The sequence below is a fragment of the Hemiscyllium ocellatum genome, chromosome 3 (assembly GCF_020745735.1).
Source record: "Hemiscyllium ocellatum isolate sHemOce1 chromosome 3, sHemOce1.pat.X.cur, whole genome shotgun sequence".
NCBI classification, from domain to species: domain Eukaryota; kingdom Metazoa; phylum Chordata; class Chondrichthyes; order Orectolobiformes; family Hemiscylliidae; genus Hemiscyllium; species Hemiscyllium ocellatum.
In genome coordinates this window covers 124573259-124600433 of record NC_083403.1, presented here as the reverse complement: position 1 = coordinate 124600433, position 27175 = coordinate 124573259, and the positions used below count along the sequence as shown (strand labels likewise).

At 41.9% G+C, this 27175-nt stretch overlaps 1 long non-coding RNA gene across 1 annotated transcript; it reads left to right on the top strand.

The window, feature by feature from the left end:
* Positions 1-292: 292 nt before the first annotated feature.
* Positions 293-12648, top strand: LOC132807697 (uncharacterized). Its single transcript, XR_009641981.1, has 3 exons — positions 293-389; positions 5764-5911; positions 12471-12648. It is a non-coding gene; the product is annotated as an uncharacterized LOC132807697 (long non-coding RNA).
* The last annotated feature ends 14527 nt before the right edge of the window (positions 12649-27175 follow it).

Sequence of the window (27175 nt, the reverse complement as noted above, 5' to 3'; positions counted from 1 at the left end):
ATACATCATCTCTGAATTTACTGGAGCATTCAGTTCTGTGTAAGAGTGTCAGCGAGATGATAATCTACCACGCTCTGTAATGGGACTAATGCACAAGATGTTTGTCTCGCTAGACATTACATCAGTATGATGCAATACACCAAGGATAGGATTGGATGTCAGGTACAGCTGGTGACACAGGGTTCATTACAGTAGAAAGGCAGCATTATTAAACAGAGCCCTGGGTAAGAGATTTGTATTGTTCATTTAGGTTATTATGCACAGTACCTGTTTTATTAGGCCAGTGACTTCAACCAACTGTATCTAAGATATGTGTTATTGGATTGTGAAGCAATGCAATAAATGGGAGCCACAGTGCATCCACCAGGAATACCAGCTGGTGCCCACAGGTAACCTATCACAGGAGCATGTGATTTTATACTGTTTATTTTCTGCAAGCTCAAGCCTTTGCCGTATACCAAAGTCTAATGCAAAACTGCACTGCTAATCTAAAAGCACAAAAATGAAAACCGCAAGTGATGGAACTATTCAGCAGGTTCAGCAGCATCAGCAGAATCAGACAGTCAGACAGTCTGGAAACAATCAAGGTTAGAGTGGTGCTGGAAAATCGCAGCAGGTTAGGCAACATCTGAGGAGCAGGAAAATCGACATTTCGGGCAGGAGCCGTCCATCTGGAATGAGGCTGGGGGCCTCTGGGGTGAAGGGATAAATGGGAGAGAGGGGTGGCGCTGGGGAGAACGTAGCTAAGAGTGTAATAGGTGGGTGGAGGTGGGGATAAAGGTGATAGGTGGAGAGGAGGGTAGAGTGGATAGGTGGAAAGGAAGATTGGCAGGTAGGACAGGTCATGAGATTAGTGCTGAGCTGGCAGGTTGGAAATGGGGTAAGGTGGGGGGAGGGGAAATGTGCAAACTACTGACTTCACCAGTTTCCTCATTTCCCCTACCTCCACCTTACCCCAGTTCCAACCTGCCAGCTCAGCACCATCCTTATGACCTGTCCTACCTGCCAATCTTCCTTCCCACCAATCCGTTCCATTCTCTTCTCCGACCTATCACCTTTATCAGTACCTCCATCCACCTAGTTAAAAATCACACAACACCAGCTTATAGTCCAACAGGTTTAATTAGAAACACTGGCTTTCAGAGCGCTGTTCTTTCATCAGGTGGTTGTGGAGTACACAATTGTGAGACAGAATTTATAGCAAAAGTTTACAGTGTGATGTAACTGAAATTATACATTGAAAAATACTCTGAGTGTTTGTTAAGTCTCTCATCTGTTAGAATGACCAGGTTAGTTTCACTTCTTTCATATGTAAATCACAAAACTTATTTTAAAAGTTACATTCTCAGGTTAGCTTTAACAATTGGCGTCAGCCCAGATAATGTGTTGAAGGTGTTAGCCCCCTGTGTGCTGTTGGCAGTGCCATAATGTTTAGACTGATTCTAATTTAAAAAATGAGTTAACAGAGTCTTACATGGATTCACACAGTTTTGAGCAAAGTACAATGTAACTCTGCAAATACAAATTCACCCCACAAATGTAGATGCGTATATGTGCATGTGGGTTTCTATTTGTTTGTGTGAGTGTCTGTGTGTGTGTGTGTGTGTGTGTGTGTGTGTGTGTGTGTGTGTGTGTGTGTATATATATGTCTAGGGTGGGGGTTGTGAGTGTCTGTGAATGTAAAGTGGTCTAAGTCTGTGAGAGGATGCATGTGAGAGTGTAGGAGTGTGTATGTCTATAGGAGTAAATGTGTGTGTGTGTGTCTGGGGTGGTGGGTTGTGAGTGTCTGTGAGAGCAAGTATATATGTGTGTGCATGTGAATGTAAAGTGGTCTAAGTCTGTGAGAGGGTGCATGTGTGAGTGTGGGAGTGTGAGTGTCTGTAGGAGTTTGTGTGAGTGTCTGTGTGCATTTTTGTGTATAGGTGTGTCTGTGTGTATGTATGTGTATAGGAGTGCCTGTGTGCGTGTGTATGTGTGTGTGTTTGTGTGCATGCGTGTATCTGTGTGTGTTTATAGTGCAATGGTGGTCACCTGTAGTGTGACATGAACCCAAGGTCCCAGTTGAGGCCCACCCTGTGGGTACCGAACTTAGCTATCAGTCTCTACTCGGCCACTTTCCTCTGCTGCCTGTCCCGAAGTCAGCCTTGGAGGATGGTCACCTGAAGGTCTAAGGTTGAATGTCCTGAACCACTGAAGTATTCTCCAAATGGGAGAGAACACTCCTGTTTGTTGATTGTTGTGCGGTACCCATTCATCCGTTGCATAGTCACTGCTTGGTTTCCCCAATGTACCATGCCTCAGGGCATCCTTGCGTGAGCGTATGTGATAGACAACATTGGCTGAGACACATGAGTACCTGCCACCTGCAGCAGTCAGGGAGGAGCTCATCAGACAAATGAGATGCTGAAAATTCTTTCAAGGTGCTAGCAATGATCCCAACGAGCCCACTGATGAACTGGAATAGTCATCACAGGGATCCATAGAGAAGCTACCAAAGAAGGAGTCAACTTGGATCGCACCGGAGGGCAGCTGCCCTGGGCTTGTCATGTATGCTCAAACCGTCAGAAAATATATAAATGCCAGGTTCATCAGCCGTACCCACAAGGTAGAGCAAAACATCACCCATTCACAATGCAACACTATCTATCCTCTCAAAACCAATCACAACATTGTCATCAAACCAGCAGATAAAGGAGGAGCCATCGTCATTCAGAGTAGAACAGATTACTGAAGAGAGGTGTACCGACAACTGAACAGCCAGGAACACTACAGGCAACTTCCACTGATCTGACCAAAGAGCATACCCATGAACTAAACACATCAATCAGGACTTTGGATCCAGTCCTTCAGAGTTCCCTACGTGCCCTCATCCCACATACTTCATGTATAGGTGACTTCTACTGCCTTCCAAAGGTACACAAAGCCAACACACCAGGATGACCCACCGTATCAGGCAATGGGAAAATGTGTGAGAACCTCTCAGGCATCTTGAAACTCATTGTACAAGGGATCCCAGCTTCTGCCGCAACACTACGGATTTCTTACAGTAACTCAGCACCCACAGACCAATCAAACTGGGAACATTCCTAATCACAATGGACATTTCAGCACTCTACACCAGCATCCCCCACGATGACAGCATCGCAGCAATAGCCTCAGTACTCAACACCAACAACTGCCAATCTCCAAATACTGTCCTACAACTCATCCGGTTTATCCTCAATCACAACGTCTTCACCTTTAACAACCAGTTCTTCATCCAGACTCATGGAACAGCCATGGGGACCAAATTTGCACTGCAACATGCCAACATCTTCATACACAGGTTCGAACAGACTTCTTCTCTATGCAAGACTTCCAACCAATGTTATACACCAGGTACATTGACAACATTTTCTTCCTCTGGACCCATGGCGAGCTGTCACTGATAAAACTATATAGTGATATCAACAAATTTCATTCCACCATCTAACTCACCATGGACTACTCTCAACTATCTGTCTCATTCTTGGATACATACACCTCCATCAAGGAGGGGCACCACACTCTACTGCAAACCCACAGACAACCTCACAATGCTACACTTCTCCAGCTTCCACCCAAAACATATTAAAACAGCCATCCCCTATGGACAGTTGAGATATCTCAGTTGAGATGAGGAAGAACCTAACGGGAACTTGGAAATACTCAAGGATGCCCTCATAAGAATGGGATACGATGCTCAACTCATCAACCGCCAGTTCCGACGTACCACAGCAAGGAACCATAATGACTTCCTCAGGAGACCGACACGTGCTGCAACCGACAGGGTACCCTTCATTGTTCAGTACTTCCCAGGGGCTGACAAACTACGCCATGTTCTTCATGGCCTGCAACACATTATTAATGAGGGTGTGCACCTTGCCAAGACCTTCCCCAAACCTCTAGTGCTCGCCTTTAAACAACCACTAAACATCAAACAGATCATTGTTCATAGCAAACTGTCTGGCTTTCAGGGCAACTCCATACGACCCTGTCATGGTAGGTGCTGCAAAACTTGTCAGAGTGTGGACATGGATACCACCATTACACGTGGGGACACCTCCCACCATGTATGTGGCATATACTCATGTGACTCAGACAATGTTGTCTATCTCATGCGCTGCAGGCAAGGATGCCCTGACGCATGGTACATTGGTGATACCGAGCTGCGACTATGGCAACGGATGAATAGGCACTGCACAACAATCAACAGTGAGGAGTGTTCCCTCCCAGTTGGAAAATACTTCAGCGGTTCAGGACATTCGACTTCAGACCTTAAAAACACACACATACACACACACACACACACACACACACACACACACACACACACACACACACACACACACACACACACACACACGTAGACCACTTTACACGCACACACACATATACTCTCTCTCTCACTGACACTCACAACCCCCACCCCAGACACATGCACGGGCACACCTATACACAGACACGCACGCATACACTCACACACTCCCACACTCAAGCATGCACACTTTCACAGACTTAGACCCCTTTACACTCACATTCACACACACATATACACTCTCTCTCACAGATATTCAAAACCACCACCCCAGACACACACATACACACATGCACACACACAGGCACTCCTATATACACACAGACATGCACACAGGCACTCACACACACTCCTACAGGCACACACACTCCCACACTCCCACATGTACCCTCTAACAGACTTAGACCACTTTACACTCACACACTCACATATACACTCTCTCATAGACAATTACAAACCCCCTCCCCGAACACACACTCACACACAAACCCACATGCACACATACACGTATATGTTTGTGGGGTGAATTTGTACTTGCAGAGTTACATTGTACTTTGCTCAAAAACTGCATGAATCCATGTAAGACTCTGATAACTCATTTTTCACATTAGAATCTGTCTAAACATTATGGCACAGACAACAGCACACAGGGGGCTAACACCTTCAACACATTATCTGGGCTAACACCAATTGTTAAAGCTAACCTGAGAACGTAACCTTTAAAAAAAGTTTTGTGATTTTCATATGAAAGAAGTGAAACTAACATGGTCATTCTAACAGATGAGAGACTTAACAAACACTCAGAGTATTTTTCAATGTATAATTTCAGTTACATCACACTGTATGTTTTTGCTATAAATTCTGTGTCTTCCAATTGTGTACTCCACAACCACCTGACAAAAGAGCAGTGCTCTGAAAGCTAATGCTTTCAATTAAACCTGTTGGACTATAACCTGGTGTTGTGTGATTTTTAACTTTGTACACCCCAGTCCAACACCTGCATTTCTAAGTCTTCAAGATGCACTGCAGAAATGCACAAAGCTCCTTAGACTGAACCTTCCAAACACACAACCACTTCCATCTTGAAGGTAGCTCCACCACCTACTGGTTTCCACACAGCACTGATGTGGAAACATTTCACTGATCTTTCAATATCGTTGGCATCGGGAAGCCTACTCCTTAATGGCATTGTGAGTCTACCCAAACAAAATGGACAGCACGGTTCATGAAGGCAGCTCACCATTATAGGAGTAGGCTGGAGACAGATTTAGTTCTTTTAAGCTTTCCCAACTCCTCACCTCCAAACCCATCACTAGGGGACTGGGAAAACATCCTCTCCTTGTTTTTAATGCTGCAATTACTCATGGCCATGTGTACCCGAGGAGTTTTCACCTCTCAAGCTTTGCGGAATTGCCAATGTTTTTCAGGACAGCTGGAATTGACCTCAGCACCCACTGGACTGAGCTGTGCCAGAATTCAGCTGGTGTTTCTACTCTTGTAGCTAGATTTTATGGAGGTGTCAGGATCTTGCCTGCAGCAGGAGAAATACTGAGGAACCTGCTTTGCCTCGGCTGGGTAAGTCTGCATGTGTTAAGTGCCTCTCAAGCACCTCAGTAACCAGCACTGGGCCTTTCCTGGAATTGAGGAGCCTGGGGGGGGGTAGACATCCCATGTATATAGAGGTAAAAACAATGACTGCAGATGCTGGAAACCAGATTCTGGATTAGTGGTGCTGGAAGAGCACAGCAGTTCAGGCAGCATCCAACGAGCAGCGAAATCGACGTTTCGGGCAAAAGCCTTTATTCCTGATGAAGGGCTTTTGCCCGAAACGTCGATTTCGCTGCTCGTTGGATGCTGCCTGAATTGCTGTGCTCTTCCAGCATCACTGATCCAGAATCCTATGTATATACAAAAGTTGAGTAAGAATAAAGTTTTGGATCCCCTGGATCAGATATTGAAATTTCCCTACACTCAAACTTCTCACCCACTGGTTGAGAGGATTCTACAAAGTCAGTAAATGCAAAGACTCAGATTTGAAACCATTCTGTGGAATTCAATGTACTTTCCCATTGCCAATTTGCCCCTCTTCCTTCCACATCATCTGATAGAATTGACTCCAACTAGAGCACTGTCGGTCAGATTCTAACTACTTTCTACCGTCCTGCCCAAGTGGCTATTCCTTCATGTGCGAGCCAACACCGGCTGTATTGGTGAACAAGCTGATTGTGAAGGTCAGCAGAGCCTAGCGTATTTTGTCCTTACATAATATAATGCATTTTAAGAGTCATAACTTCCACAGTAACTGTACCAACATTGAAAATATCCCAAGGCTCTTTGCAGGAGTGTTATCAAACAAAATATGACACTGAACTACTTAAAGTGGCAGCAGAGTAAGATAGGTGGCTAATAGTTCATCCAAAGAAGCAAGCTTGAAGGGGTGTCTCGAAGGGGGAGAGTGGTGTAGCAGAGATCTTTAGGGATCAGGAGCAGACATACTGGCTGCATCTTCTCAGTCTAGTTTGAAGCAATGAGGCCAATTATCGGGTTCTTGCTGCCACTCTGGCTAAGATTAATTAACTCAACAGAAAGTAGGAATTGAACCTGGGGTTTTATGGCTCTGTGCTCCGTCCCACAATAGGGCATGAGGTGAACAGATGAAACATCTGAGACCAACACCATGAGTAGAGTAATTGTGCCATATTTGCTAATTTGAGAATGTTAGTTTGTGTAATGAGAGCTCTTCAATCTGATTCTGTTTGTCACAACAAGAGACTTTTTAAGTTTTATTGCTAGGCAGAAAACAGGGGACCGTGAACGGGCTGTCTGGTTTTACGGCTTTTACATTGACTTCAGTGGAAATAAGAATTGGGCTGAGAGCAAAACAGCTGCTGATTTGCTATCACCTGGCAACAAAAAAATGTAGTGACCTCCGATAGTTTATCTTGTAACTCTATTGATTTACTGAAACGGATGTGCAGGACCATAACATTGTTGTAGAACAGTACTGTGCTTATAAAGTTATACTTCCAGGTAAACCTTCAGGAAACCAACACGAGACTTCCCAGGCAGGTGCTCTACTCCCAGTTTCAAGATGGCAGGTGAGCCCCAGGTGGACAGAGGAAGCACTTCAGGGATACCTTCAGGACCTCACTGACAATGTGCAGCATTCCCACAGACACCTGGGAGTCATGTCCCAAGACCGTACAAAGTGGAGGAGCAGCATCCGGGAAGGTGTTGAGCCCCCGAGACATGCCATTGGGGGAAGAGTAGACGCTGGGCAATAACAGTGAAAGGAGCGTGTTGCCACACCAACACCCCACCCACTCCTTCCTGCAACCCCCAACTATGTAACAGAGCCTGTGGTGGCCCCATCAGTCTGTGCAGCCAAGTACAGACTCATGCTGAGGGTGGAATGGAGTTATCCTCATCTGCGAGGAACCACCAATCAATGAATGATGCTTCCAGGTCATGACTGCAATCCCACACCACAACAGCCCACTCCCCTCTCTGAGCAATAACGCACTTGTATATATCACAAAAATATCATGTAATTAACTCCTAATGCACTCGGCTGTTTGTAGACTCTCTCACACAGCAGGAACTAGTCAATTTATGAAACACAGGGCAATCCCTCAAATTTGCCCTTTCATAGAGCTGAGGTTTAACTGGATTTCTAAGAGTTTAGGTCTCACTTAGTATTGGCCTCAGATACTGATGTATTTCACAAATAGCACATTCCACCTGACACTGATCCTAAACTATCAATCCCCAAACCTAACAGTGGTATATCAAATGGAATTGCTATCTTATTTCTCAGGAGCTACTATAGAAAAAGCCCAGGTGATTGTATCATACTTGATCTGTAAACATGTCATTGCACATCAGTACCTGAGCGTCAATGGATAACTGCAATGTGCACTGACAGGAGAAAAATAACAAAATATAATATCAGGATAGGCTAGGATCATACAAATATACATTATATTCTAAAAGAAGAGTTAATAACTGGGAGTGATTTCATTAGTAATTCATTACTTCCTCTCAGGGCGTTTTGTTATGGTGTCATCTGAATCTGTGAAAATTGTTACTGTCTTATAATCCAGGTGCCTGCTAATCATGATCTGATTGTACTAAACAGGAAGACTAGAACAGTAACTATACTTAGGTTTTGTGGCTTCCCATTACCATTGATGTCATTTAGTCTACCATTGACTCAAATGGTGCAATCAGAAAATTTACAGCAGAGGCATTTGCACAAAACACTGCAATATTCAGGAGTGGATGATTAAAAAAAAAACTGCAGTTCATATGAATGAAAAGCTGCTAAAATTAACCTGAATGTAAGAGTAAACAAAGTCTACGAGTGAAGGGATTACAAAAGGATTTCACTTCGATATAGAAGACATTCAAATCCATCTTCTAATTAAGATGCCAAAAATGGCATAGATGCCTTATTGCACTTGCTCCTGCGTTGTACAGGAATAGATTCCTGCAATGTTGCAGTGAATTATGGACCATCTGATGAGTACAATAATAATGTTCAAAACGAACAATTATGTACAGGAACTTTGTTTTAAAAAAAAACAGTTAGCTTTAAAAATGTGATACCAAACAATGAAGATTTATATGAGCAAAACCATTTACAGGTCATTTGTTTAGATGCTGACTCAGATCAACTCATTCACGTGGTCTAATAAGGAAAGACCGTCAGAGAGTTTACAGAGAGTTTGAAAACTTGTATGGATAATGCCTGGCACAGACTTCTAGGAGACAAAATATAGTTCCCACAAAGAAATCAGAACAATAATAAATGTTTGAGGCACAAAAGAACTAGAACAGCATAAAACTAAAATAGAATTGATTTTATTGAATCCACACAGATGAGGAAAAATGAACATAGGATGAACGAAAAGAAAATGTGATCCTGACCCTACTAAAGAATGGTAGAGCAGAAGAATTTAGACGATCAGTTTAAACTATAAAAAAAGGACAACTAAGTTCTTACAATTGATTAAGATAAGCACATGATATCTGCTGTTTGACAAACAGAGGCAAACAATACAAAAATAAATCTGAAATGTTAGGCTATGCAAATTATTGTGACAGGCAGGTGAGGGGGAGCGAATGGCTCCCCTCTTGGTCAGTCACAGCAAATATTTTAATTTATTTTTAACATGCATCTGTCACACTTCAATTAAAACTTAATTAACCAGATCGCAAAAGGTAAGGAACCAATTCTAAGTTCTCCTTGACTGAAAGAGAATGGAGTTTTATTACCCATTGATTTCAACGGAAACAAGAAAGCCAAACATCTAACATATATACAACACAGGTGATAAATATATAAAGGAGAGCGGGGGTTTTGGAGGGGGTATCTACACAGGTAAGAAGGCACAGATGGTTGCAGTTTAAAATGTTGGAGTCCCTGAATTGTAAGAGTGAAACCTGAGTTATAACAGTTTGGCTGTTGTCCTTTCTCCTCAGGAGAGAGTAAAGCTTGCAGATAGCCTTGATTTCTTGGCGAACTGTGTTTTGTCCAAATTGCTTCTTCACTAGCATTTGTTTCTGTGATTAAGAGAGGAAGAGACAGTATCCTTGTTGTTGTCAGATCGTGTTGCTTTCTCTCTGTTTTGCTGCTCCATGTAAATCACTGAAACATGGCTTATTTATACATTCAAAGTCTAGCTCCATTATGTTTTCCAATTTGATCACTTTCATCTCTTAATATTTGAAATGAGCATGCCAGTGTGAGGAAAACAACAGTCACAAATTTCTTAGTGCCTCACTGAGTTTCAGTGCTCCTTCATTATCATAGTAATTCTGATGCAGCTACATTTTAACATTCCATATGGCTTTCCTAGGTTCCATTGGTGATCACCGCAGCCATTTTAAGTCCTTCTAAAATCCTGCTTTTGTCCATGAAAGTCTCAAGCGCTAAAGACAAATTATGAAAGTTGAATATCATAGTTATTTTTATTACAATGGTCAGAGATTGCAGTCAGATAATTGTACCCAGTTACTCCACATTCTGCTATAGTAAGCATTTCAACATCGTGGCAAGTATACAGAAGGAAGAGCCTCATATTATACCCTTTAGTGTTGAAGAATAACTGTTTATAGAGTTCTTGAGAAGATCTATCGCTTGGATTGTGGCTGAAGCTGTGAATTTGTTCCCTGGGACAGTGTGCAAATATTTTGTTGCCTCACTAGGTGACATCATCAGTGCATCTTGGATAAGGTGTTAGTGGTCTGTCCCACCTTGAATTTGTATGTGTCTGTTTGTTGGTACTTTTGTTTATTCATAACAACAGAGAAAAGTTAAGAGGATGTTCAAAAGCAATGCCTAGTAGTTTTTCCAAATGAATAAGGAAATAACGACCAAGCTTTTTGTTTGCATTTGCTCTCAGATGTGGTCTCCTCTACATCAGGGAGACAGAATGCCAACTTGTGGGAATTGCAACATTTAAGAGACATTTGGATGGGTATATGAATAGGAAGGGTTTGGAGGTATATGGGCCGGGTGCTGGCAGGTGGGACTAGATTGGGTTGGGATATCTGGTTGGCATGGATGGGTTAGACCAAAGGGTCTGTTTCCATGCTGTACATTTCTATGACTCTACAACTCTATGACACATGCATCAAACAACCCCACTGCCTCGTAATCGACCACTTCAACTCCCCCTCCCACTCCGCCAAGGACATGCAAGTCCTGGGCTTCATCCATTGACAAATCCAAGCCACCCAACACTTGGAGGAAGAATGCCTCATCTTCCGCCTTGGGACTCTCCAATCACATGCCATCAACATCAGCTTCACCAGTTTCCTCTTCTCCCTTCCCTCAACTTAAACCACATCCAACCCTCCAACTCTGTATCTCCCTCTTGAACTGTTCTACCTGTCTATCTTCCTTCCCACCTATCCGCTCCACCTTCCCCTCCAACCTATCCCTATCACCCCTTACCTGAACCTACCTATTGCCTTCCCAGCTATTTTTCCCCTCACTCCCACCCTCCTATTTATCTCTCAGCCCCTTTGGGCCCCCTGCCCTTTCCTGATGGAAGCCTTGTGCGGGAAACATTGAATCTCCTGCCCATTGGATGCTGCCTGACTTGCTGTGCTTTTCCAGTGCCAAACTTTTGAACCCTGCCCTCAGACAGGCAAGTAAGATCGGCATGTAATAAAAAAATTATATGACTTCAGTGATTGAATCTGAAGTATCATTGAGTTTCACTCATATTTGCAATATGTCCAACATCCCAGAATATTTTTGTCTGATCTCTCAAACCCGCCAGGTGAGCAAATCTCCACCCTCAAAACTGACTGTTACCCTCACCCGCAAAAACCAATGGTTCTGCGATTATGTCAGTTTGTCCAGGATCTCTCAATCAGATTTTCAAAATGTCGTTTCTGGGGTTGATCTTTAATTACAGTTTTTTTTTTCAAGTTCTTTTCAAAAATAATTATCCTCAGTAAGATCTGCACTGCTCTTTTAAAATTTTATTTTAATGCATTTTATGATATAAATCACATGAAAATTTGAAAAGGTTCACTGATTGCAAGTTCCTGAATCATTTATGTGCATGAATAAGGGTTATATGCGAGGAATGATAAATTTTGAGGTGCAGAGAAGAAATATGCTGACATGGGATCAGTGTCTCCTTTCGCACAGATACATTACATTGATTTATGCCAATTTATGCCTGTTTTAAGTTTTCACATATTCTAATGAAATTGGAAGGATTCTTGACATCAGTGAAATGGTAACGCCGAGGGAATAGTCAATATTTCTAATGGTCAGTGAATCTGTAATGAGAGAGCATACCATTCAGATCCTGACCAGATGCAGAGATTAGGAGAATTTGCTCAAATGCCACATTTATATGTTTGTATAGCCCTTCAGAATGTGCTAAAATGATCTAACACATGGTTATTAGGTCATCATTAGTGACAGGCTGCTAAGTGCCAGATGGAAATATATTCTGTATGTTTTCTTAAACAAACAGAATTGGCTAAATAATTGAAAATCGACGTTTTGGGCAAAAGCCCTCCGTCAGGATTCAAAAGGAATGCCTGGTAGTTTTTACAAATGAATAAGGAAATAATGACTAAGCCTTTTGTTTGCATTTGCCCTCAGATATGGTCTCTACATCAGGGAGACAGGATGCCAGGAAACGTCGATTTTCCTGCTCCTCGGATGCTGCCTGACCTGCTGTGCTTTTCCAGCACCACTCTAATCTGGACTCTGATCTGCATCTGCTGTCCTCACTTTTGCCTAGACTATTGATAAGTAAGGTGGAATTTTTACCTCTGTTTGTTGGGTGGAAATAAAATGAACAGGACAAAAAATCTGCGCAGTGTACTTTACTGCCTATTACACACCTTACTGCCCTTTACCACTGGTCTCCTTACTAGTTGAGTCACCTGCCTAACTCAGCCTAGATAATGGAAGCTAGTCAACATATGTATGATATTAAGTTTGTTTCCTGCCATATGTCCACTGACATTTTCCTAGGAAAAGACCATAGCATTCACTCCGGTGAGCTACAATCTCTAGGCAAATCACTCATCACTTGCAGCTGCTGTTTCTCCCATTTTGATGGTAATTATCAATCTGCTCCTATTCAGCACAAAGGTCCATATGATATATACACCTCTGACAGTAAATATCAGATCTATCAAAAACTCAGCTTTCTCCATCTGAAAGCCAAAATAATCATGTGTGGAATCGACACACCATGAAATAGAGTTAGATCAAAGACCTGCTGTGAAATACACTAGACTGTCACTCATAATAAAGTTCATTCTTACATGTCAAGACTGTTTATGTTTTTCCTAGCAGAAACTGATACAGCGACATGTTTAATACAATCTGTAACGCTAGACCAGAAGCTGTCTTGATACCTTTTCTTTTCGAAAAACATATTTGGACAAAGATTTCCTCTGTCTGACATGTGTAATGAAAGTATAAGCAACTTATGTTCAGTGCACAGGGAAAACTTTCCCCTATACTTTTTGCAGTAGTTTAACTCAACGACTGTGGTTTTATTTTCTTGAATGTCACAGTAAAATTTTATGTATAAAATGTTACTGAAAAGGAAGAGAACATAAACATTTGCAAATTACGTTCCACAAATTGAAATTTGAAAATATTCAATGATTTTTTTCTGGTATGCGAAAAGTAATTGGCTATTATGAATTGGACATGTTCATTTCTGTGGCCAGTTTCCCCATATTCACTCTGGTCGTGCAAAGCTATGTATGGGAAAGAGTAATGTAAATGGAGGTTTCTGACATTTGTCCAGTGAAGTTACAGTAGCAGAGTGGGATAAGCTGCAAGCAAATCCTAGCCACTCTTAGCTCACCTGTGGCTCTATAGTTCAATTCTGATGAAAGATCCCACCTATACTCCTGGTACCTTTTTACCCTACTGCTCCATCAGAAAAAGCTCTGGTTTTTGCAAAAGCTTGGCAAGTTTTAATGTCAGTGTAAATTTTCTGGATTCTTCAACCAATTTTATTTGGGGTTGATACAGAAATACCTGCAAAAGAATATCTTCGTTTCCAATGTAGAATCATCTCTATGTTTGAAGTTTGTCTGAAATTTGGATTGATGCTCCAGGAAGTGCAGCACTCAGATGAAATGTTGCATTATCAGGTGTGGCATCACTCAAATGGAGATGGTAATCAAGAACTATGATGCTGGTTCCAAACAACATTCATAGATCCCAAGGCACAATCTGAAGAACACCATTCATTGTCCTGATCTATTATCTACATTTGATACCATTACAAATCCCACCAAAAAGATATTAATTGGCCATTCATCTCACTGCTGTGCATTTGATTTTAATCACATAACATCTGCTAGCTTCACTGTTATGATTCTCTGGGGTAGATGTGAAAAGATCAAACTATCTAACATTGCCAATTTTCCTGACTGATGAACTTAGATTAAAAGAAAATACCTTTTGTATGTCACAAGAAAGTAACAATTGATTATGAAAAACAATGTTTTTAACCAAGGCAACTACGAAACAGAAGTTGTTAACCCACAGTCCAAAGATGTGCGGGTCAAGTGAATTGGCCATGCTAAATTGCCTATAGTGTTAAGTGCATTAGTCAGAGGGAAATGGGTCTGGGTGGGTTACTCTTCGGAGGGTCGATATGGACTGGTTGGGCCAAAGGACCTGTCTCCACACTGTAAGGAATCTAAAAAAAACCCTATGCCTTCTTAAATTCTCTCTGTACAAACAGTCAGAAACACGAAGCCTGACAAGACAACGGATATTAAGGGTGGAGAAAAGAAAGAAACATTGAGGAAACACAGTTTGAAAGCACCAGTTTGGGCCGTAGGGCTGATGAAGAAACAAATGACTGCAGGTGCTGTACTAAAAACAAAAAATGCTGTAAACCACAGTGGGTCAGATAGCATCCATGGAGAGAGAGCAAGCTAATGTTTCAGGTCTACATGACTCCTCATCAGAGCTGATGTGAAGTGTGGAGGGGGCAGCATTTATGCAATGGTTACCGGGTGGGAATGGGAGGGGTGGAGCCGATGAGTTGTTTTCCAATGCCTTTTATTTCTTTACTTTTGAGAGAAGTTTATTTGGTAACCAATATTCTCTTTCATTCAGTGGCTGAGATTTTTTTTTCTTTCACTTACTTTCAAAGTGTTTTATTCCTGCTTCAATAGGGAACATGCAGGGAATAAAAAAAATATAGACAACAGTTAGCTGTTATAGGAGACTTTCTGGTCCCTCCATGCAAGCGAGGGAGATGCAGAGAGAGACTTTTTTGGTTCTTTCTCTTTGCAGGTTGGGTGATTCTCTGCCATACTATCTCCACATTTGAGCCATGGTTGTCAGATCAAGAGCTAACCAGAAAGTTATTGTTAACAGATTACTCATCTTTCAGAACCCATTGGCTCAGTGGTGTCTGTTTCTGCTTTATCTGCTCTAGAAACATGTCACATTGTTCACCATTCACAATGTGCTCCAGTAATCACTACACTTAAAACTGTAACCATCTTGATCTTTGCACAGTTTCCTTGGTTTAAGGCAGACTCTTCCTTTTATTCAATCCACAGTGCAAAAATAAAGACAATATAAAGATGTGGTCTTTACTTGACATGTCTAGATAGAAGAAAATTGAAATTATACAGTGAGGTGCATGATTTCAGCACACTGCAATCACGTTTTAGCCAAAGAAGTCATTTTGCCATGCATTTACTGTTAGAATATGTGAACAGTGGTGACTTACACAAAGGAAGATCCCAATAACAACAATGTTGATCGGATACCATGTTTTAGCGATGCTAGTGTGAATAAAATATTGACTAGGACATGCTGACTCCACCTTTCATCTTCTGTGGTATTGTAGAATAATTAACAGGCTCAGTTTAACATCCTGTCTGATAGTACAGCATTCCCTCAATGCCACACTGCGGTGCTGTCAACCTGGTTGATGTATTCAATTTGCTGGAGTGGAACTACATAGCAACAATGAGACAATTCATGAGAAAGCTTTGCGGAGGCTTGGTAAGTTGCAAAATAAACACAAGCTTTTCTTGCTTTCTTTTGAGAACAATCTGTGGTGTAATATTGTTTCTGTGAACAACAAAGCTCTGTAATTAACTACTGCTTACCCCTTCCCTTTCATTTAAACATCAAAAAATGTTTTCTTCTGGATTGCAGTAACTATAATTGCAGAGCACATTTTTTTAAAAATCAAACTGGGTTCATTACCCCCCTTGCATAAAAGTAAGCAAAAAAAATGTGCTTGTGTATAGGTAAAAGATCTTACTTGACTTTCCCTTTCATATCATCATATCTCAGATTCAGAATCTGACAGAGTTGAAAAGTTATGAAACATCCTACAGAGTGTTTCTGGTTTTGATAAAAAGTACCTTGCACTGTGCTGTTGAAGTCCACACCCTTTCAGATATCCTCATACAGACGTCTGACCCACAGAATGTGGAGCAAGGGTACCAAGTGAGTTCAACCCACTGCTGCCAATCAACATCAAAGTCCTGCAACTCTGCTTTGCCCCCACACATCCCCAACCCCCCGCAACCAAATATGAAGAATCTCATTACACGTGTTACATACAGAAAGGATCTGTTTGCTTACCTTGATTAACCCCTGAGCCAAGGAATGTCTTTCACTCAGACAGATCCATTTTCAGAAGGCACGGCCCCTCTGCAACAGGACCTAACTCAATCTCCTGACTTCAAAGGTGTGGCAACAAAGAAGGCAAGGTTCCTGAATGGGACACTCTGTCTGAAGTTCTCAGCCACATTTACTTCCTGCCATTCAACACTTAACCTTTCTAGGATCAAGTTCTGTACCTTTAATAAAAGCTGTGACTTTGAAATGTGTTATCACAGTATTTGTAAAGAATGCAGTGTATGAATATTGTCTGTTTAATCATTTTTCAATGATTCTTTTATATTATCAAATTTATGAATGAAGTGCCACTTATATTGTTACTTCTGCCACATAGTATTCAGAGAGAACATTTTTAAAAAGTGACATTTCAATAGGGCTGTTTTCCCTTAGAAAGTTTCATAAATAAGTTTAGTTTAGCGAAAGCCAATTACACTCAAACGTGTTTCATTCCAATTGTCTCTTACTGCAAAGGAAATGCCTTCAAAGTATCAGCAGAGCATTCTAAAAAGATTCTTAACATTAACCGCCAGGGATACCAAATAGCGGTAAAGTTAATGAAGCAAACTATCGAAGGATACGCTGCTGAAAAACTGACTTCTGCTAGCTGCTCCATTGCAAGCTTGGTTTCTTAAATCCCGTGGGGGGTTGGGGAGGGAGTTCGAGGTCACTCACTGGTTCAAGTTGTTGAACTGGAACAGTCTAACAATCTGATTGGTTGAGTGCCTTTCAAACAATTCAACACCAACAATCGTCAAGGTGTTGGATTTCCTGGGGTTTTTTTTAGATCTACAGGTCATGTGTTCACCAGATATGAAAGCCACAATTCGGTTCTTGCAGCAGGGCCCCGTTGATGGGCCCAGAAGCAAAGAGGAAACCTGCCTCAGCCATCTGCTGGACCTGGGAATGCACATCTTCAGTGTCAGAACTATTTGATGGCCTTCAGGGTAGCTGTACCAATTATGGAAAACTGTTTGCCCCAGGAACTGCTGTCTCAGTGGTGCCACCACACATAGTGGCCACTCTTGGGATTGTACTCAGAAGAAGACTCTGCCATGGAAGAATTCCACGCTCCCAACTTTGTAGCAGGGGCAAGTGGTGACGAAAGAGACCTTGAGAGTAGTTGGCCTCATTGGCTTGCAGTTGGGTCTTGCCAAGTTGAGAGAGGGGTTGTTGGAGGTAGCTGGGAGCAGAGGTCCTCAAAGAGTGTCCTCAATGGAATGCCAACTCTCAATCCAACTGGCAGGCTGCCATCTTCACTGCTGCAGGTACAATTGGATGGCAATGAGAGAAGATGGTCACTCCATCCTACATATGCCCTCCCCATTTTATAGACTCCCACAACCCTCAGTCAATTCTCAGAGTTCTGATAAAAATCAGTCAATAGTCTGGCACTCCAGTAAAAATTAAAATCTACAATAACAATTATAACTAAAAGGTATTTGCAAGTCAAGACCGTGTTGCTATTCATTTATGACACACAGCAACGTGGTTGACTTTTATCAAGCCATGTGTAACAAGCCATTCAGTTCAAGAGCAATTCAGAAAGGGCAGCAAACACTGGTCTGTCACACTCACATTTCATGAAAGATTACAAATGGCGGCAGCCATATTTTAATTGCAATATTAGTTTAATCAAAAAAGATTAATTATTTAATCATAAAACATTTGTTGCTACCCATCAAGAAAATGTAACTTTTATAAATGCCACTAACCACTGCTGATGTTCCTGATGTCCTGAAGCATTCCCATCAGCAGTGGTGATGTTGCAAAGGTGCTTGGTAACTGATGGCTCACTGAAGGATCTCCTGACTCTGGAGCCCGGTTGCTGTTCATCATTGAATGGAGCTCTCAGGAACTGTTTCTTGGAGGTCACCTCCAGAAAGACAGTATTAGAATTGAGGATGCCACTTACATTGAGGATGCCATGGATACATCCACCGAGCAGGACAACAAAAGACTGGCATGAAATGAGGATAGTATGATTGACTTTGTCAAAGCCACAGGAGGCCAAGGAAACATTTGCAGAGATTTTCATTCACGATGCTGATGTAAAGACCTCTTGTTTTTGTGTTTTTTTATTGTAGGTTGAAACGGGAGAAGGAATGGTTTAAAAACCAAGAACTGTTGAGGGACTGTTGCACTTTTTAAAAGTTACCTGACACTCATTGCACGTGTTGGTGACGCAGCTGTTGGTTCAAGCAGGAGGGATAGACTACAGATGAACTGGAACCAGTAGGCTATGTACAAATGGATATTTGGCCAGCAACAAGTAGCTGATTGGTCTATGAAATGTTGACCTGTTATTGGTGATAAAGACCTCTTGCCTGACAGCAATGATATGATTCTAGATTAGAGTGGTGCTGGAAAAGAACAGCAGTTCAGGCAGCATCCGAAGAACAGGAAAATCGACGTTTTGGGCAAAAAGCCCTTCATCAGCAATAGAGGCAAAGTGCCTGCAGGGTGGAGAGATAAATGAGAGGAGGGTAGGGATGGGGAGAAAGTAGCATAGAGTACAATAGGTGAATGGGGGTGGGAATGGAGGTGATAGATCAGGGAGGAGGGTGGGAGAAGGTAGCAAAGAGTACAATGGGGGTGGGGATGAAGGTGACAGGTCAGAGAGGAGGGTGGAGTGGATAGGTGGAAAGGAAAATAGGCAGGTAGGTCAAGCATCTGCAGTCCTTGTTTTTACCAACAATTATATGATTGGCTCACAGGCAGCTGAATGGTCTAGAGTTATCAATGATCAAGGCAGAAGTCATTGAATCTCTGAGGAGAAAGAACTGTTAATCCTCTGCAGTAAAAAGCACCTCAAGCCAGACAAAAAGCTAGCTTATTTCCTTCATGATTTGCCATAAGATGTGACTTTTAAGTAATAAGTCAGAGAATTTAGTCAATGTGAACCAGTCATGCTGTGCCTCAAGCAAACTATTCAAAATACCTGGCGAAGTAAGGTTAAAAAACTGCGTTCTAATTGGCAAAGGATCATCTCAGCAAAGATCTTGTGGACAGAGACTATTAAATTATTTTTCTATTCTTTGTCTCCAACCATAACATTTATTTTTTTTGTGTGTCTATATATGTCTATCTGCATGTGTGTGCAAGGGAGGAGTTTTACAAGTGGGTTACAGTTTTGAACAATGGATTTATATGTTGACAGTTCATAATTGTTTATTACTAGTCAGATGTTATTAACAAATTGCAATTCTTGTTAAGTACAAAAACCTGATCTGTGTTTTCAATTAACTCGGATCTAAAAGGCAGATAATTTGGGGAATTTGTCATACTTTCATAAAATCTTTAACCTTTCTAATGATTCCAGGAAAAGAAGGACTTGATTTCCAGCACAATAACCTATTGAGGCTTAATACTGACTAGGACTTGTTGGTGTTGCAGGGGCAGAGAATAAATTGAAGCGATTATAGTGAGTTGTGGGATCGTTGGGCATGGGTTGTGAAAGTGACAACATGTTCATAGAAATATATGTTCATAGAGAGTTCAGAGATGGGAATTTTAATTATATGGCTTTCCAGCCATTCATTTAAGTGTTTGGATTATTAGGTACCACATGCTAAAGTTTGTAATTTAAGCTGCCAGTAAACAAGGCTCTATTGCCAGATTCAGAAAATTGTTATAACATATTATCACAATAGATTAGAAGCATGGACCGAGGGGGCTATAATCTGAGGTTACCAGATCACCGATAAAACTGAGGAAGGTAAACATTATCTGGGAAGACTAAACCTATCATTTGACAGTTGGGAGAGGAATTCTGTGTATGCTTGCAACCTCTGTTAGGTGTCAGCCTCTTCCATTCCCTTCCAGTGCCTTTCTTGGTTCTGAGTTATACAGATGTTTAAGACCCGTTCCAAAGCTTGATATTTGAGTGCAGTACAGAGGGACAGTTGTGCTGTCAGAGCACTGGCTTTGGTTGAGGAATTAAATTGATGGCCATCTGTCCACTCACATGGCTGTAAAGAATTCCTATCCAAAGGAAAATAGGGGAGTTCTCAATGTCCAGATCAATATGTATCTCACATCGATACATCAAGAACACATTACCTGGTTATTTACCTCATTGCAATTATGGAGCTTGCTATGAGTAATTTGGCCTATACAATGCCTTCATCACTGCAGTGACTATTCTTCTATTCATTTACTGTGAAGCACTTACTATGTAGCATCATATAAATAAAACATTTTTTTTAATCTGTTTGAACTCTTGTGCTCATCAGGAGAAATGTTCGCAATTGGGAATATAACCCTTTCTCCCAGTCAAAGTCATCATCTGCAACCAAGTATATCCTACATGGAGAGTAGAGCTCCAGTTACTCCAACTGAATTGATATGTATTAACTATGGAAGCAGAGGGCACTTTCTGTTATGATATAATGCATATGAACTTTTAAGGGAGCACATTGTAAATTACTCTCAATCACTAGCAACTCAACAATTTATAATACATGTGTCCCCTGACTTGTTAAGTAGTCAATGAGCAGCACTGGTCAAAGTCAAGTGAACTAATTTCAATAAACATTACCTGTATATAACCTTGTCTTCAAATGATTAACGTGCATTATTATTTCACTAATCCTTATGTATGAAGGGTTTATTTATGACGTACAAAAATCTATTGTTGCTGTTAGGTAATCTTGGGAGATATCAGGTTTCTTTCTCCATCTGGTTGGAGGTAAAGATCTTTTTGAAAAATCTTTAATTACATGTTTATAACTGCGCACATGACTATTAAGCATAAGGTTAGAGACAGTCCTTCTTTATCCAACTCTCTTCCTTCTCATGTCTAAGAACTCATTATAACATAACTCCCTATGCACATGCTCAATAGCTATTGTTAGAGTAGTTTCAGAGTTAACACTACTTTACAAAAAAGAGCTTAACTCTTAATTGATAATTATTGCCAAATCACTAGGACTCAAGCAGAAAAGCAACAAAGAGTTACTAGACTCGAACTGGTAAACCTCTCTTGAGTAGGCACTGACCCTAGTGGTATTATTGTTAGATTATTAATCCAGAGACATAGCTAAGGTTCTGGGACCTGGGTTTGACTCCTGCCATAGCAGATGGTGGTCTGTAGTTATTGAACTCAGTGCTGAGCCCAGAAGGCTGTAAAATACCGAATAGTAAAATGAGATCCTGTTCTTCAGGTTGCGATGAGCTTTGTTGAAGCAAACCAAGGACAGAGGTGTAAACATGCGATCAAGATACTGAATTAAAATGACAGACTTCCTGAAGGTTGGGGTCATGTTTGCAGACTGAGTGGAGGTGTGCTGCAATGTGATTCCCCAAGTTCCATTGTAGAGGAAATCCCATTGTGAGCTTCCGATGCAATAGTCTAGATTGGATGACGTACAAGTGAATTATTACTACACCTGGAAGGAGTGCTTGGCATCTTGGATAGTGAGAAGGTAGGAGATAAAAGGGCAAGCGTTCTATACCTCCTATAATTGTGCCGTGTTATAGGAAGAAATGAGACATTCACATGATAGAGTAGTGGACTGAGATGTCATAGGTGGCTTCAGCTGGGAGGAGAGGACAAGATGTGTTTGGTGGAGGTGGAAGTGGCAAAAAAAAATTGAAGATGACCTTTAAAAATGCAAGCTGGTGGAATGGAAAGTGAGGAGAAGAGGGAACCGATCATGATTCTGTGTGGGAAGGGAGGCGATAAAGGCAGACGTGTAGGAAATTGTCCAGACATCGATGAAGGCCTTGTCCATCGCAGTAAAGGGAATCCTCAGTTGAGGAGAGAGGAAGACATGTCAGGAGGTAGGATGAATTGAACAGATATGAAGATAACAGAGAAACTGAGAGAATGGACTAGAGTGCTTTAGGAAGCAGAGTATAAGGAAATGTAATTGCATATCACAGCCCAAGATCAAAACACTGGATCATTCAGTGACATATTGAACTTTAATTCCAACATGTATTCTTAAATAACAATCCAGATGTAAATTTAGTGGATTTATGATGAGAGAGTCCCTGGAATGTCACATCAAATGAGGTGCCAAGGAAACGTCAAAGATATGGACTTAAAAAAGCAGAAGACGTGGAAATGACCTAATGGTATTATTGCCAGACTATTAATCCAGAAACTCAACAAATATTTTATGGACATAAGTTCAAATCCCAGGACAGCAGATGGTAGAATTTGAGTCAATAAAATACCTGGAATTAAAAATCTACTGGTGACCATGAAACCACATTTGATTGTCAGAAAAACCTCTCTGGTTTACTAATGTCCTTCAGTTAAGGAACTCTGCCATCCTTTTCTGGTTTGGCCTACATGTGACTTGAGTGCCCACAGCAATGTGGTTGACTTTTAACTGCCCTCTGAAATGGCCTGGTAAGGCAATCAGCTGTATTAATTGCTACAAAATCTCAACAAAAAGCAAAACCACATAGACTACCTGGCATGGACCTGCAACAAAATAGCAGAAACAGCCCTGTTGACCCAGTAAAATCCTCCTCACTAGCATCAGGGAGCTTATGCCAAAATTGAGACAACTGTTTTACAGAATAGTTAAGCCTTGATATAGTCATACTCACGGAATAATAGCTTACAGACAATATCTGAGACCATCACCATCACCATTCCTCGACATGACCTGTCCTACTGGTAGGACAGACCCAGCAAAAGTGGTAGCATGTGGCATACAGTCAGGAAAGAGTTGCCCAGGGATTTTGCAACATTGACTTCAGACCCAATGAAGTCTCATGGCATCAGGTCAAACATGGATAAGGAAATGTTCTGCTGATTACCATGTGCTACCTTCTCTCAGCTGATGAATCAGTACTCCTCCATATTGAGCAACACTTGGAGGGAGTATTGAGGGTAGCAAGGGCACAAAATATACTCTAGTCTGGGTGGGGGATTTCAATGTCCACCACCAAGAGAGGCTCAGCAGCAGCACTACAAATGGAGCTGCTCAGGTCTGAAAGATCATGGCTGCTAGAAAGGGTCTGCAGTGGGTAGCAATCCATGAGGTTCTGTGGACCATCAACAGCAACAGAATTGTAGTCCTGCACAATCTGCAACCTCATGGACTGGTATATTTTCCCAGTCAACCATGACCATCAAGCCAGGGGAATCAAGCCTGATTCAATGGAAAGCATGCCAGGAACAGCACTAGACAAACCAAGAAATAAGGTGTCAACCTGGTGAAGCTACTTAGCAGGACTATCTGCATGCCATAAAGCATAAGCAGCAAGTGATGGACAGAGCTAAGCGATCCCACAATCAACGAATCAGACCTAAGCTCTGTAGTCCTGCCACCTCCTGTCATGAATGGTGGTGGGTAATAAAACAACTCATTGGAAGAGGATGCTCCACAATATCCCCATCCATAGTGGTGGAAGAGCCCGGCACATCAATACAAAAGGTAAGGCTGAAGCATTTGCTGTAATCTTTAGTCGGAAGTGTCAAGTGGATGATTTACCTCGGCCTCCTTCAGTAGTCCCCGGCATCAAAGATGCCAGTTTTCAACCAATTGAATTCAGTCATAGAGTCATAGAGATGTACAGCATGGAAACAGACCCTTCGGTCCAACTCGTCTATGCCGACCAGATATTCCAACCCAATCTAGTCCCACCTACCAGCATCCAGCCCATATCCCTCCAAACCCTTTCTATTCATATACCCATCCAAATGCCTCTTAAATGTTGCAATTGTACCAGCCTCCACTACTTCCTCTGGCAGCTCATTCCATACACGTACCAACCACTATGTGAAAATGTTGCCCCTTAGGTCTCTTTTCTATCTTTCTTCTCTCACCCTAAACCTATGCCGTCTAGTTCTGGACACCTCGACCCCAGGGAAAATGCTTTGTTTATTTATCCTATCCATGTCCCTTGTAATTTTGTAAACCTCTATAAGGTCACATCTCAGCCTTGGACGCTCCAGGGAAAACAGCCTCAGCCTACTCAGCCTCTCCCTAAAGCTCAAATCCTCCAACCCTGGCAACATCCTTGTAAATCTTTTCTGAACACTTTCAAGTTTCACAACATCTTTCTGATAGGGAGGAAACCAGAATTGCATGCAATATTCCAACGTGGCCTAACCATTGTCCTGTACAGCCACAACATGACCTCCAACTCCTGAATTCAATACTCTGACCAATAAAGGAAAGCATACAAAACTCCTTCACTATCCTATCTACCTGTGACTCCACTTTCAAGGAGCTATGAACCTGCACTCCAAGGTCTCTTTGTTCAGCAACACTCCCTAGGACCTTACCATTAAGTGTATAAGTCCTGCCAAGCTTTGCTTTCCCAATATGCAGCACCTCACATTTATCTGAATTAAACTCCATCTGCCACTTCTCAGCCCATTGGCCAATCTGGTCAAGATCCTGTTGTAATCTGAGGTAACCTTCTTCGCTGTCCACTATACCTCCAATTTTGGGGTCATCAGCAAACTTACTAACTGTACCTCTTATGCTTGCATCCACATCATTTATGTAAATGACAAAAAGTAGAGGACCCAGCACCGATCCTTGTGGAACTCCAATGGTCACAGGCTTCCAGTTTGAAAAACAACCCTCCACGACCACCCTCTGTCTTCTACCTTTGAGCCAGTTCTGTATCCAAATGGCTAGTTCTCCCTGTATTCCATGAGATCTCACCTTGCTAATCAGTCTCCCATGGGGAACCTTGCCGAACGCCTTACTGAAGTCCTTTTCCAGCACTGAATCTCCCACTCGACACAATAGCGAATAACTCACCTCTTGACTTCCCACAGCCTTTCCACCATCTACAAGACACAAGTCATGAATGTGATAGAATACTCCCCACTTGCCTGGATGAATGCAGTTCCAAGAACACTGAAGAAGCTTGACACCATCCACAACAAAGCAGCCCACTTGATTGGCATCACATTCGTAAGCATCTCCTTGCTCCATTGACACTCAGTAGCAGCATTTCATACTATCAACAAGATCACATCTACTGCTCTGCCCTCATCAATCTTCTTTGTTACTTCTTCAAAAAACTCAATCAAGTTTGTGAGACATGATTTCTCACTCACAAAGCTATGTTGACTATTCCTAATCAGTCCTTGCCTTTCCAAATACACGTACATCTTGACCCTCAGGATTCCCTCCAACAACTTGCCCACCACTAAGGTCAGGCTCACTGGTCTATAGTTACCTGGCTTGTCTTTACCGCCCTTCTTAAACAGTGGTACCACGTTTGTTAACCTCCAGTCTATTAAGAAATAATTGGATGTAGTGAATTCTGAAAAGGCTATGGGCCCTATAAGATTTTAGCCCTGGTGCTGAAGACTTGTGCTCTAGAACTTGATGCTTCCCTAGCCAAGATCTTTCAGTCCAGTTACAATACTGGCATCTATCTGACAATGTGGAAAATTCGCTAGTATGTCCTGTACATGAAAAGCAGGATAAATCCAACCTGACTAATTACCACCCATCAGTATACTCTTCATCATCATCAGTGATTGGAGGTATCATCAGAAACAATGCTATCAAGCAGCACCTACTCAGCAATAATCTGCTCAATGATATCCAGTTTGTATGCTGTCAGGTCCATTCAGCTCCTAAGCTCATTATAGCCTCAGTTCAAACATGGACAAAAGAACTGAATTCCAGAGGTGAGGTGAGAGTGACAGCTTTTGACATCAAGGCCACATTTGACCAAGTTGGCTTCAAGGAGCCCTAGCAAAACCAGTATCAATGGGTATCAGGGGGCAATCTCTGTGCTGATTGGAGTCGTACCTGGCACATAGGAAGATGGTTGCGGTTGCTGGACGTCAGTCATCTCAGATCCAGGGCATCTCTGCAGAAGTACCTTAGGTAGTGTCCTAGCGCCAATCATCTTCAATTACTTCATCAATGACATTCCCTTCATCATAAGGCCCGAAGTAGGGATGTTCGCCGACGATTGTACAATGTTCAGCACCATTCACAACTTTTCAGATACCGAAGCAGTCCATGTTCAAGTGCAAAGCGATCTAGACAATATCCAGACTTGGGTTGACAAATGGCAAGTAATATTCACAACTTACAAGTGCCAGGCAAAGACCATCTCTAATAACACACAATCTAACCACAACCCCTTTTCCAGCACTGAATCTCCCACTCGACACAATAGCGAATAACTCACCTCTTGACTTCCCAAAGCCTTTCCATCATCTACAAGACACAAGTCATGAATGTGATAGAATACTCCCCACTTGCCTGGATGAGTGAAGTTCCAACAACACTGAAGAAGCTTGACACCATCCACAACAAAGCAGCCCACTTGATTGGCATCACATTCATAAGCATCTCCTTGCTCCACTGACACTCAGTAGCAGCATTTCATACTATCAACAAGATTCACTGCAGAAATTTGCCAAAGATCCTTAGATAGCACCTTTCAAACCCACAACTGCTTTCATCTATTAGAGGTGCTGGTGTTGGACTGGGGTGTACAAAGTTAAAAATCACACAACACTGGGTTATAGTCCAACAGGTTTATTTGGAAGCACTAGCTTTTGGAGTGCTGCTCCTTCATCAGGTGGTTGTCAATCACCTGATAAAGGAACACCACTCCAAAAGCTAGTGCTTCCAATTAAACCTGTTGGACTATAACCTGGCATTGTGTGATTTTTAATTTTCTAATTTCATCTAGATGGATAAGGGCAGCAGATACATGTGAAAATG